At 36.1% G+C, this 13,952-nt stretch overlaps 1 long non-coding RNA gene across 1 annotated transcript; it reads right to left on the bottom strand.

Moving 5' to 3' along the window:
• Window positions 1-6,017: 6,017 nt before the first annotated feature.
• On the bottom strand, window positions 6,018-13,908 carry LOC109103245. Its single transcript, XR_002020005.2, has 5 exons — window positions 11,098-13,908; window positions 9,685-11,003; window positions 9,191-9,603; window positions 8,264-8,389; window positions 6,018-6,658 (listed from the first exon to the last, which is right to left on the bottom strand). It is a non-coding gene; the product is annotated as an uncharacterized LOC109103245 (long non-coding RNA).
• Window positions 13,909-13,952: the final 44 nt, after the last annotated feature.

Raw genomic sequence — 13,952 nt, 5'->3', positions numbered from 1 at the left:
AAAATACTAAATTATTACACTACTTTAATCAATATATTATATTATAAAAAGAAACATAAACATAAAAATAGTTTTATTTTTATATTTAAAACTAATTTAATATTTATATTTGGGGTCTGTTTATGTTTGGGATTTTAAAAGAAGTCTCTTATTCTCACCAAGACTGCATTTATTTGATCAAAAATGTATAAAAACAGTATTATTGTGAAATATTATTATAATTGAAAATAATTTTCAAAGTTGTTATTTATTCTTGTGATGGTAAAGGTGAATTTTCAGCAGCCATTACTCAGGCTTCAGTGTCACATGATCCTTCAGAAATTTTTATAATATGCCAATTTGCTGCTATAGAAACATTTCTCATTATTATCAGTGCTGAAAACAGCTGTCCTGCTTCATATTTTTGTGGAAACCTTGATAATTGTTTTCAGGATTCTTTAATGAATAAAAAGTTCAAATTTTTTTTTTTTTGTGTAACATTAAAAATGTATCTACTGTCACGTTTAATCAATGTAAGTGATCCTTGCTGAAAAAAAAAAAAAAAATCCTTGCCTGCCAAAACATTTTTAGAATCCTCCCTTCTCATTTAAATACAATAGCTAAACTCATTTCAAATGAATAAACAAAGAGGTCATTCCCTGGAGAATCCTCCTCTGTACTTCCTAAAAGTTCAAAGTCTTGTCCTTTCCAAACTGACCTTGCGTCCTGTAATGATCATTCAGTGTATAGACAAAATGAGGGATGATTGGATTTCAAGAGTTTGCTGTTTAGGGTGAATAGAGGGACATAATGGATCTGGAGGAAGTGGGCTTGTTGTGTTTGCGTCTGTGTTTGTCTTTTGTGGGTGAAGGGATGAGTGTAAAGCTGCAACAGAACCCCGGCAGAGCAAACAGGCCTAATCACATAATGAGGTACAGGGGGGCTCTGGGTTGGACTAACGGCCTGTAGCACAAACACTACAACGAGTCCTGGCCAACAGACTGAAATAACTTTACATTCCAGCACACTGTTTACTGTAAACACTGAAAGCCGCGGGAGAGCAGAGGTGATTTATAACTGTACACACTGGGCATGTGCTCATCAACTTTACATAACAGAGCTGTGTGCGGATGCTATACACATGAGATGCCACGCTGAGGAACGGGTTATCAATTAATCTTTCATCAAGACATCTTGATCTAGACAGAGGCTCTTCGAGTAAATCTTACAACATATCTGACTTAAAGTTTGCTGGAATTTTCGGCAAGATTCTGACTCGGAGCAGCTGTTTTATTCATCCCTCCTCAGCCCTCCAAATATGATTTCCATCTTGCAATGATGTCAGACCTTCACGTCAGGCATGGGTTGTAAATGTCTTTTAGGATCAGCAACAGGCACATGGAGGAATGGCACAATGTTGTGCTTTTCCCTGGCAGTTTGTTATTGTATCTAATGCAGCCACCATTTCTTCCCTTTTGCCCTTATCTGATCCTAAGATACATGGTGGTGATTCGGAGAAGTCAGGCAGAATGGATCAGACACGCTTTTTGGATCAAGAAGGGCCAGTGCAAGACCTCACATGCTCATGCAAGATCTGTTCACTTTTATCAGAGAAGGGATCAATGATAGAGATAACCTGGCACAGGTATTGAAACACTGACATGAGAGAAGAATGTTACCAAGACAAAACTATGACACAACTATAACTTCATCCTACATCCTACGTTTCTGAGCCCCAGGGATCTCTGGGTGTCGGGAAATGGCAACTGACATACAATCCTGATATGATTCACCAAATTACACTGTAAAATTATGTCTCATTTAAACATACTCATGTATACAGTCATTGTGACAAATTCGTACAAGATTAACAAGTCAGATAAACAATCATCTACTCATGAAAGACTGCTTTGTTTTGATTTTTAACATGTTCAGCAATCATGTAATTATGTTAAACTTTCTACAGAGTTATTTTACAAACACTGCTTGCTTACCAACAGCTATAAAAGGTTTGTGTTGTACTGTGCAGCTTTTCAATTGTTTTTTGTGTAAATATGACAGCATTGGATGTTCAGAGTTTTTTTTTTTTCAATTCTGCTAAGCTCATGTTGCATTTTTTAACACATTAATAAGTTCTATGCGAACAGCCCCTTAAAGGGATAGTACACCCAAATAATGAAAATTCTGTAATTAATTACTCACCCTTATGTCGAATCAAACCCGTAAGACCTTTGGAACACAGGTTAAGATATTTTTGATGAAATCCGAGAGCTTTCTGACCCTGCAGAAACGTAGTAAGGACATCATTAAAATAGTCCATGTGAAATTATTGGTTAAACCGTAATTTTATGAAGCTACGAGAATACTTTTTGTGCGCAAAGAAAAGAAAAATAACGACTTTATTCAACAGTTCTTCTCTTTCGTGTGAGTCTTCGGCACGCCTTCACAATAGTACTGTCTATGGAGGGTCAGAAAGCTCTCTGATTTCATCAAAAATATCTTGATTTGTGTTCAAAAGATGAACAAAAGTCTTATGGGTTTGGAACAACATGAGGGTGAGTTATTAATGACAGACTTTTAATTTTTGGGTGAACTGTCCCTTTAAATCAGCTTAAGGGGCCTTTACTATTTTTGTGTTGGAATAGAAATCTTTTGTAACATTACAAATCTGTTTACTGTCACTTTTGATAGGATTTACACTTAATAGGAAAACATTTCTGAATCCTGCATTTAGATTTAAATACAATAGCTGAACTAATTTTAAAATTACCATGCCAATTTAAAGGACTTTCAACAAGGTTCAGTGTTGAAGAACACTAGATGATAACTAGTGGAATGAAGGTCTAGAGACACGTTTTCGGAACTTCTGTTAACTTCAGTGCAGCATTTTTAGAACGCCTTGTTGTGAGTGGAACGCTGCAAATGATGAAAGTGCAATGGTCAAATATGTCTCGCACATGTTTACATAGAAAAACAACGGAAAATGAGTGCAATGGAATGCAAAAACAAGTTCTGTGTGAACAGCCACTAATATCTTGTTGCAGCCCAACAATATGCCATAAAGTGACAAGCTATAAAATAATGCTAATCAGTTTTCATTTTAACAGCTGTGGCCCACATTGAAAGCTCACTGGAATCTAAGAATATATAATCAACAGACATGGATGGAGAGAGACTGATTGTGAAAGTTTAGAATTAAATAATGTGGGACAAATCCCTCAAGTTCTACCAGGAAAACCATAAAAAACATGCCATTTGTTGAAGCTTTTCAGAAGTGTCAAAATAAAGATATGCGTACAACTTTACACTTTTCAGCTGCAGCGCATAAGAAGTGCAAGAAAGCATGGAAACAGAGAAAAATGATCTGATTGGCTGTGTTTGGTGATTGATTGCTTTGTGTCATGCCCCATTTCTGCTTTTGGTGCCGCTTTGCTGGTCTTAGCTGGTTTAAGCTGGTCTCCCAGCCTAATTAATTGACATGCCTAGCAGCTGAAACAAACAAGCTAAGGATATTTAACCTTGTTTACAGCCGTGAAGAGGCATTTTTGTGGAAATGTGTAAAAATCGATAACACTTTAGTATAGGGACCAATTCTTATGATTAACTAGTTGCTTATAAGCATGCGTATTAATAATATAATGGCTGTTTATTAGTACTTATAAAGCACATATTCTGCATGACCATATTCTACATCCCTAATCCTACCCAATACCTAAACTTAACATCTTCCTTACTAACTATTAATAAACAGCAAATTACAAAAATATTGCACAATATATACAACAACTATAATAAAAAAAAAAGCCACAAACCACTGAAAACAAATAGAGAACTAAAAATCTTACCAGCAATAATAACTATTATCAGTGGTGCCTTTCCAAAATAACCAGACTTTCCTTATTTGGGAGAATGAGGCATGGTGGGAAACATGCAGTAAACAGTCGAGTTTACCACAAATCATGAATTCTACGTCTAAACTTTAACACACACCAGTCGAACCACTAAAGCTACAGGGCACATGGTTCCTTAACCACATTCAGCCGTGATGACATAGACTGAAACTTTTCCTGTTCACACAGAGAAAATGTCAAACCATCAGTCTAAAGGCTGAAATTTGGTCCACAGCTTGAGCGAACCAATGCCCTCCGAATCCTGTCTGGCTTTAATCTGCAAGATAGCTGTTGACAAACCACCGATCCTTCTAAAAAACAAAAGCCACGTGTCAGCTGTGGTTTTCCTGAAAACAAGTCTGCGTGGCCATTACATCAGAGTTTCCATGGGAACCCAGAAGTCCAAACACGTCCAAAAGAATAACAGCCAAATCATGATGTCATCGTCGCTTCAAAGTCAATTTAATTAAGCGCACATGGTGCCAAGTGAGAGAGAGGGCGAGTGCAAGAAGCAGATGAGAGAACAATAAAACTGATTTAAAGTTATTTTGTGATATTCTTGGCATTGTCTCGGAGGCATAAGCAAATCGCTTTCTGGCAGGCTGCTCCATGACATGAGTTATGGTTGAAATGTGACTATAATGCATATCTGAACCAGAGGTGATTGATTTCATGCTCACAAACCATTCATATACTCACACACATCACCACACTGCTGTGGCAGTGTGATCCTCCAGCTGAAGAAATGCCCTTTTGCTGGGGAGGACGATGGGGTTGAAGGGTGAAAAGGACAGAGATGTGGAGGAGGGGACACATTCCCCAAATCCAAGTCGACCTCCTGAGATGACTGGCTCCGGATAATTACAGTCCCGTTTGCTCTGAATGGCCAGGATGGGCTGACTGAGCTGTACTTCACTGCTTGGTGTTGATCTCCATTGCTGCACACACACACACACACACACACACACACACACACACACACACACACACACACACACACACACACACACACACACACACACACACACACACACACACACACAAACAGCTTCTTTTATCAATCAAATACATACACACATAAGCATGCCTGAGAGGAATATGAGACTACATCCACACCACATCAGACCTCACCACAATACAATTACCCCCGATTCAGTGCAGTTTGCTTAAACCCTTCGATCCACACTGTACTTAATATTCTAGTGGTTTACTCGGGATGTCTTTACTGTGGAGAAAGTGATCCCGATTTCATCTCATCCTCGAAACAAGCCTTGTCTTAAGTGGTCTTTGTTTTTAAAAGGAATAAATAAACAGCGACAACAAGAGTAATTACAACCGCCGCACAATGACTTAATATTGCGTTTGAATTTAGGCTGAGGTTTGGTAATATTAATTTCTCTAACGTCTCAAAACCACAGTTTCCTTCTAAATTAAATAGACTGTTTGTCATTCTGGTGTAAACTAGGCTACACATTTCTCAACATTTCAAAAGAACAATGGGGGAATTATAGTTCTCAATGAAGGCTGTGGATCATCTCATTTGAATTATATTAAAGGTTGAGAGAAGATCCAAAAGTTTGAGATCTGGGATTTTATCTGGAAATCTGGAATTTATTTCATTTATACCTGGAAATAAAACAGAAATATTAGGATTTTTCTCTGTAAAATAAATATTATTTCTAGGGCTATATCTGTCCTGCTTCCATTGATGCTCTTTGGATCAACTCAGATATTCTTGGATAATTAAATTATTTAAATTGCTTTTAAAATAAAAATAAATAATTATTCAATTCAACATCACTCATGCTGTTGTGCTTGTATAATTAAAAAACAGAGACAGTAAAGACTAACACTTACAAAAAAATTATATTTCCAATAAATGTTTCCAATAAATATGGTCTTTTTGAACGTTCTATTCATCAAAAAAAGAAACAGTTTTCAGCACTGATAATAAGTGATTCTTGAGCAGCAAATCAGCATATTACAATGATTCCTGAAGAATCATGTGACACTGAAGACTGGAGTAATGGCTGCTTTACAATCATAGAAATAATTTATTATTAAAATATTTATTAAAATTGCATTTTAATATATAGGAAATCATTTTTTAATTGTAATAATTTCAAAATATAACAATTTTTACTGTACTTTTTACTCAAATTACTGCAGCCTTGGTGAGCATAAGAGACTTCTTTAAAATAATAAAAAAAAAATGTTATCAATCCCAAACATTTAAACGGTATTGATATAAGTGCATTAGAAGAAACCTGCAGAAAGTAAAAGTTCACATTATAATTGCTAAAACTCCACAAAGCAGCAACCCCTTTTTGAGAAGCAGGAACTATCAATCTGTAGCCCATGCCAAGAATAATGCTTTAGCAATGATAGTTTTCTAGAAAGGCAAGCAAGAGTGAAGTAATCGAGGCAACTCAAGCCAAAACACATTTTCTGTCATATCCATCTATTGTTTCTGCAATCTGCTCTGTTGCTAAAACCTCCCAGGCTCCTTTACCCTACGGCAGCCTGCACTGCATGACATCATCCTCTCTCTTTAACCGTTAGAAGGTGAGGCCACTTAGTCTTTAACACACACACGCACAGACGCAAACATACACAGCAGTGCACTTGGAAAGTCATCAGTGGTATTGGTGTCACCGTGCTGAGAGTGATGAGCTGGGATACGTGCGCTCCTCTGAAGTGGTTTGGACAGCGTAATAATGGGCTTATTTGACCGTGTTCCTGATGAGAGTTTCATGAGCTGTGCAGAGAATAACCATTTTGGTTTCTCACTTGAGGGAAGAAAAACATATTTTTTCTATTAGCGGTTGATGTCAGCGTGTACGATAGCGGTCTAAAGTGGAAGAAAGAATGATTTTGTCAAAACATAATATTAAAATACTTGGACGGTCTATTACTGAGTGCATATATTTACTCTATATGTCATATGCTGCATAATGCATTTTATAACAGCATGTAAGAGAATGAATGCACTACGGCAGTCCAGCATTAATAGCTTAAACTCAAGCCAACTTAAAAACACACACACACACACACACACACACACACACACACACACACACACACACACACACACACACACACACACACACACACAAAAACATTATATTATAATTTGTGTTATTTTAGTAAGTTAAGTATTTACAGATGGTTTGACATAGTTTATAATTATAATTTTTTTATTAATTTTAACATGTTTGTTTGTCATTATTATTATTATTATAGTAGTAGTAGTATTATAGTAGTAGTAGTATGTCTACGTTTATTTTTATTTCAGTTGTAGGTTTTTAGTACCTCAAGTTAAATTAAATTAAAATGAGAAATGTTACCTTGGTAAATAGTTGAAATAAAATACATTTTTATTTTATTTTAGAGTTACAAAAGTAACCTTTTTTTTTCGTTACATTAATATAATATAATATAATATAATATAATATAATATAATATAATATAATATAATATAATATAATATAATATAATATATAATATAATATAATATAATATAATATAATAATATAATATAATATAATATGTGACCCTGGACCACAAAACAACAATAGCCCAAAACATATTACATGGGTCAAAATTACATATTTTTCTTTTATCCCAAAAATCATTAGGATATTAAATAAAGATCATGTTCCATTAAGATATTTTGTACATTTCCTACCGTAAATATATTAAAAAATAATAATTTCTGATTAGTAATATGCATTGCTAAGGACTTCATTTGGACAACGTTAAGTTGATTTTCTCAATATTTCGATTTTTTTTGCTCTCTCAGATTCCAGATATTTAAATAGTCCAAAATATTGCCCTATCCTAACAAACCATACATCAGTACATCAAAGTTTATTCATTCAGCTTTCAGATGATGTATAAACCTCAATTTCAAAAATTTGACCCTTATGACATATATGATAATATAATATAATATAAGCAAGAAATTTGGCTGAATGTTTCTTATTTGATTCTTTTTAGGTGCCAGTTTCCAATACTGCTTATTTCCAAGTGCTGGATCGGCTGCACAAAGGCTTGTGTGAGAGCAAGAGAATGCAAGCCCCTGTAAAATCTTTCATTTGGTGTGAGCTATTCAATATGAGGTTTGAGAGGCCTTTTACAGGCTGAAGCATGGTGGCCCCTCCAGGTGAATTAAACTGTGTGTTTGAGTATGTGTAACATTCCTAATTGTCTGAGCACAAAGAAACTTTGGAATGAACATTAAGAGTGAACTACAACATATTACTGATTTGTGCAATAACAGGCTTTGACGTCTTTGACAGAACGCAAACATACCAAATATATGTAATCACTCATACACCTGCCTATGTTTGTGCAATAACAGGCTTTGACGTGGCATACGTGCATGTGCTCACCTGCGAGGGATCAGAGCCAAATATATGTAATCACTCATACACCTGCCTATGGTGGTCTGGTTGCACTGCAGTAACAGTATCAGCCTCCAGTGAGAATGCTTTGTAGCTCATTAGCAGCGATGTACCCTGGTAAAAAAAAACAGTAAAACATTATGATAACACACTAGTGATATATTCACATTAGTGAAAGAAGATTGGAAAGAAAAGCAAAAACATATCGTAATGCAATTGAACTGACAACCAATTTAATTTATACTGCAAATGTTGTATACTTCAGAAATATATATTAGCTGTCATTTATGTCCTACTAAGGTTTTGTTCTACTTAGCTACAATATATAATACTATTGACCACTTGGGAGCCTTTCATGTCTAGCGAATTTATGTATTGTAATATAAATTGCATACAGTATATCCCTTCAGTATTTAATAGCCTCCCATAAAATGTATTTCTACCTGGGAAATCTGCACTTAAATGTTATAAATAAAAGATACAGCTTTAATTTCATCAGGCCACAGTGTTGATCCTCTAGAAGTGATGGATCCAGACTATAAAACAGCCCAGGAGCTCAAAAACAAAAATCAATAAAACAGCACTGTAATTTTAGTTATTAAAAATTTATTTGTCATTTTTTATTATAATATTTATTTAAAAATTAATATAACATCACATATTATAATATACATTATTTTTTATTACAAAATATAGTTTTTTATACATTTTTATTTTGGTTTTAGTTATTTTAGTACCTCAAGTTAAACTAAATAAAAATAAGACATAATTTGTAATATTCTAATAGTTTTTATCTCAGTTTTACTATAATAACCAAGATTATATAGCATAATAGGATGCATGTCACATTTTTGATGCTATTGATATATTACATTCATCCCCACAACATTTAGTGTAACAGGTGAGGAGACACACAGACAGTTAGCTGCAGAAGCAGGATGGGCCTGGAAAAGGTTATCTGCTGGGACACAAATCATTTTCAATGAGGGCTGGGCAGAAAGTGAAGTAATACATCTATCATCATCATTTACTCATCCTCATGCCATTCCAAACCTGTATAGCTTTCTTTCTCCTGTGAAACACAAAAGAACATATTCTAAAGAATGTATTTGTAATTTCTCTGTCCATACAGTGAAGGTCAGTGTGGTCCAGTGTTGTTTTGGGCCCATCTGACTTTCATTATATGGACAAAAAGCGTGTGTGGTGGTGATCCATTCTACTGTTGGCAGTGCTGAGGTCAGAGAGGTCAGGGCATGTGCTGGAGGGATGTGGCGACTGCTGGGCATCTGTCACTGCTCATGATAAGCCCGGTGGTTGGGTCTGGCGCACTGCAGAGGTACAGGAGATTAAACATAATACAGAGAGCCGAACAGAGACAAAAAGTGTGTCGGTAGAAGTTGGCTTCTTACACCAGTCAGAGATAAATTCAGCTGTTGGTAGGTGTCCCTGATCCTGAATCAATGAAATGCAGACTCCTACCTCGATCCGAGATGTGCTGTTGAAATATGATGTCTTTCCCTTCCCTGTAGGAATAATCCTTGTATGAATGAGAATGAATGATGAGCAGCAGGATGAGTATCAGCAGAGCTCTCCCACACACAGCTTGCTGGCCTGGACTATTATTTCTGAGTCCTCTCTCAGTATGCAGTAGGAGGCTCAATAATATGAGTCATTGGGACAACACAGAATAGAGAATGAGAGATTTATATATGGAGCAGAGATAATAACTGGACTTCCAGACTTATCCTTTTGTGTGCCTGCGAGTATAGATTTCTTTGTTTTGGATGATCTGATTTCATTGCTAGCACTTTATATGTCCTTAATACACACAATTATACCATCATTATAAATTTTTTTTAGCATCATTTTTTATTGAAATATGAGTGACTGACAGACCGTTGTTCCATATACCAGACTTCACCAGAGTTTGCATTCAGATCAACAACCACCCTACACTCTTTTCTTTTTAAATAATCCATTTAATTTGGATGTACGCCAAAAACAAACAAAAAATCTGTCGCTTCTTCTTTAACATCACAACTTGCTGGGAAAAGTGCTCATAGCTGAAGAAACTATTATACCCCGTCTCACTTTTTTTTTAATAAATAATGGACATTATATATTGATTCAAGTTTAGATTACTTTATTATATTTGAAGAAAGAGACTATGAGATACTAGCACAGGTGACTGGTGTGTACAGTTTTCAAGTGTACAGTTTAGAAATCATTATGAAAATATTTTACCATGGAATGTTGCGATTGACCAATCAGAAACAAGGATTCCAGAGAGCTGTGCAATAAACTTATATTACTCCATATTAAATGAAAAGAAAGAACAAAGAGGCCTGCAACAGAGACTCTGTCTGAGTGCAAACACGCTTAATTGAGCTGACAGAGGGACAGAGACGCTACCATGACTAATGGGAGAAAGATAAACAGTGACAGAAAAGACAGACAAGGTAAAGAGATAGAGAAAATGACTGGCCCCCAACAGACCTGATAAATCACTGTGGATGACTTTACTTCCCGACACTAGGTCCAGAGGGCAGATGAGGAGACAGGGTCATGGGAGGTCAGTGGACCGTGAAGCTTTTCCATCCCTACCCATTTTAATGGCTGAGAATCTGCCCGACCCTCCTGTAGGGCTGCAGGGGAGGGTGTCTGATCCTGACCTTTGACCCCTCAGCTGGTCTTCTCTCCCAAAAGGAATCCATTTCTTCAGTCAGTTCTGCGCAAATCACACCACATCAGAGGAATCAGATTACAAGCAGTAAAGACATCAAATGCAGGGTATGACATAGTTTACCAACAAACCAACCTACATTAATGGACAGTCACAGATTTATAGGAACTCAGCAGGGGAACGTCGTTCACTGGTTAGTCTAAATCCTCCCTCACTGCGGATTTCTATAAAATAACAAATGACATAGATGGCCGCCGTTAAATTACAGTTACAGAGCTGCGATATAGAGACGAGCTGTGCGGATGTCAGAGCCATCACTCAGTTTGTGGCGTCAAATTTTTTCTGACGCTCACTTTCAGCTGACAGCTTCAACTTTAATCACCTCTGCGTTTGGAGAGCCAAATAACCTAAGAAAAAACCTGGCGATATTTCCTGGCAAGTCTTTGGAGAACATAATCATATATGGTCTAAAGCTCTGAATGATTGCTAAGCATTTTAGTAACTTATGTCTTTTCCATGACATCATGCTTGAGCGCGCACATACACAAATACGTGTAATGCCCGTGTGTGCGTAGCGCTCCTCTTATCTTCAACCCTTTAAATGTTTCAAAGGTGTGTTTTTGTTTCAGCTAAGCACTTTCATCAGGTTTTGTTTTCTTAGTTGGGATTCATTTAAAATGGATCCACCGGTTTGCCTCACAGACGGTATGGAACAATTACCCTTTCTCTTCTCCCACTCGGTCTCTGTCTGTGCTGTGCTTTTCAGAAAAAATAAAATAAAATAATAATAATAGCTTTAGGCGGTGTGTTTTCAGGTATATGTCGCATGCTGAATGACATTAACCGATAAACACCACACCAAAGCAATGGTTGCTGAGATACAGTAAACTATTATCATCAGGCCTTGAGCCCCCTGAGCCCATTATGTCCCATAGCCATTTTCATTCATGTCATTCTCATGCTTCCATGTGTTGATGTGTTGGATCCCCTTTCAGACAGACTTTCAGCCTATTTACAGTAAACACAGCTTTTCAGACTTATTGCTTGGACTGGTAATATTAAAAAAAGCATTTCCCATAGGCTCACTGTAAATCAAATGCATATGAACGTTAATGACATTTTATCCGGAAACACAAAAACTGTTATTTAATATATATTTCATGATATTGTAATTTTAATAATTATCACCAATTAAAACAATATCATTCCATTACACATATATAGTGTAAGTGTATTTAGAATTTTTGAAGGTGGAATGAAGCTAAAATAAAAATAATAATTAAAAAACTGACTGAATAAAAAAAAAAAACTTTACACAAAAAAGTTGGCGTCTGATATTCATTGTTTATTTTATTTTGAAGTTTACATATTTAGTTTATGCATCAGTGGAGAATGTGCTATGACCTTTCCATAACACTTATTTTTCATCTCATGACTTAATTTGTCTCACAGTTATCAAAATGGTATAAATCATATTCCAGATGGTAAAATATTTACGTCTGTGAACACGCTAAATTACACAGTCATAAACTTGTTTATATCTTGGCGGTATTTATACCAAGTATTTTATTGTCAGAGCAGCTCACCAGGCCCACTTAACCCCAGTGTCTGTAATGATGGACCACTCTGTATGTAACTTTAAAATAACTTTAAATCAGATGTGGCCAGGCATGGATTTGGTTAAACCTCTAGTTAGAGTTGGACATCCCAAGACTATGAAAAGGCAATGACGTTGATGTCTAGCACATCGGCATCCTTATCTTTACTACACACATATTGGTTTTCTTCATAGATGTCATCAGGTGCTGGGAGAAGACGCAGTGTATCAACCAACTATCTCACACGCTAAAAATACTACAGGTCAGCGTGTCAGTCTTGGCAGTGCTGGCCAATGGGAGAAATCTGAGCATTGAGATGTAAGGAGGGTGGAAAGACAGAAGTGATAGAGAAGAGAGAGAGAGAGGTTTGAATTTAAAAAGGCAGAAACCACAGACTGATTGATGTGGATTGCAAGGACAGAAGTCTTTCCATGCCATTCTATTCCACCGATTAAATGTGAAGGGTCTGACTGAGCATCAAGCCAGTGCCCTTACCAGAGAACCAAAGAATCCAAGAGAAAGTTTACCTTTTGGGTCTTCACTCCAGCAGACTTCAAACACAGGCTACACAGGCTAAAGGTCCAGAACATCACAGGAAAAATAGACACACACAGAGACACAGAGTGGGACAATATAAAAAGACAAACAGTCGAATAATCCTGATGATAAGGTGAAGAATTTGGGGGAAAAGGAAAAGCGTCTGTTGAAATATTTACTGGAAAGTTGGAATTTTACGGGAGACAAATGTCTAGCGAGTTTATATGGCACAAATTAAATCTGCTGAGACAAATGCTGAGCAAATAAAGTAGTAGACCATCTAGGACAGTCAGGAGAAAATTTGCTGTGCATACAAACACTTAACCGCAATTTCAACTCCCAGTGACTGGAAGAAAGAGAAATGAAGCATCATCCACCCAGATGTCTGAGACTGCAGACTGTAGAGGTAATAAAATCTGGCCTTAAAGGGATAGTTCACCCAAAATTTTTATTTCTGATTTTCCCTTATACTCGCCATCATATTGTTCTGAACCTGCATGATTTTCTTTTCTTTCCATTGAACACAAATGAAGGTATTTTGTCCATGAAATGAAAGTCAGTGGGGTCCAAACAACATTGAGTCCCGATAAATTTTATTGTATGGACAAAAACAAAACAAACAAATGAAAAACACAGACACTTTTGTGCTCCACAGAAAAAAGAAAGTCATACAGGTGTGAAACGACTTGAGGGTAGTGATGTTATTGTCAAATAAAACTAAAACTATTTAAATATTTTTATTAACTGAAATAAAAATTAAATATTAGATGAAAAACCTAAACCTAAAAAAACTTATAATACTTAAATATTTAAGAAAAAGTAATAATAATGACAAAAGCACATAACAAAAATCCTAAAA

The sequence above is a fragment of the Cyprinus carpio genome, chromosome B15 (assembly GCF_018340385.1).
Source record: "Cyprinus carpio isolate SPL01 chromosome B15, ASM1834038v1, whole genome shotgun sequence".
NCBI lineage: Eukaryota > Metazoa > Chordata > Actinopteri > Cypriniformes > Cyprinidae > Cyprinus > Cyprinus carpio.
Note: the sequence above shows the minus strand (reverse complement) of the source record. Positions and strands in the feature narration are given on the sequence as shown.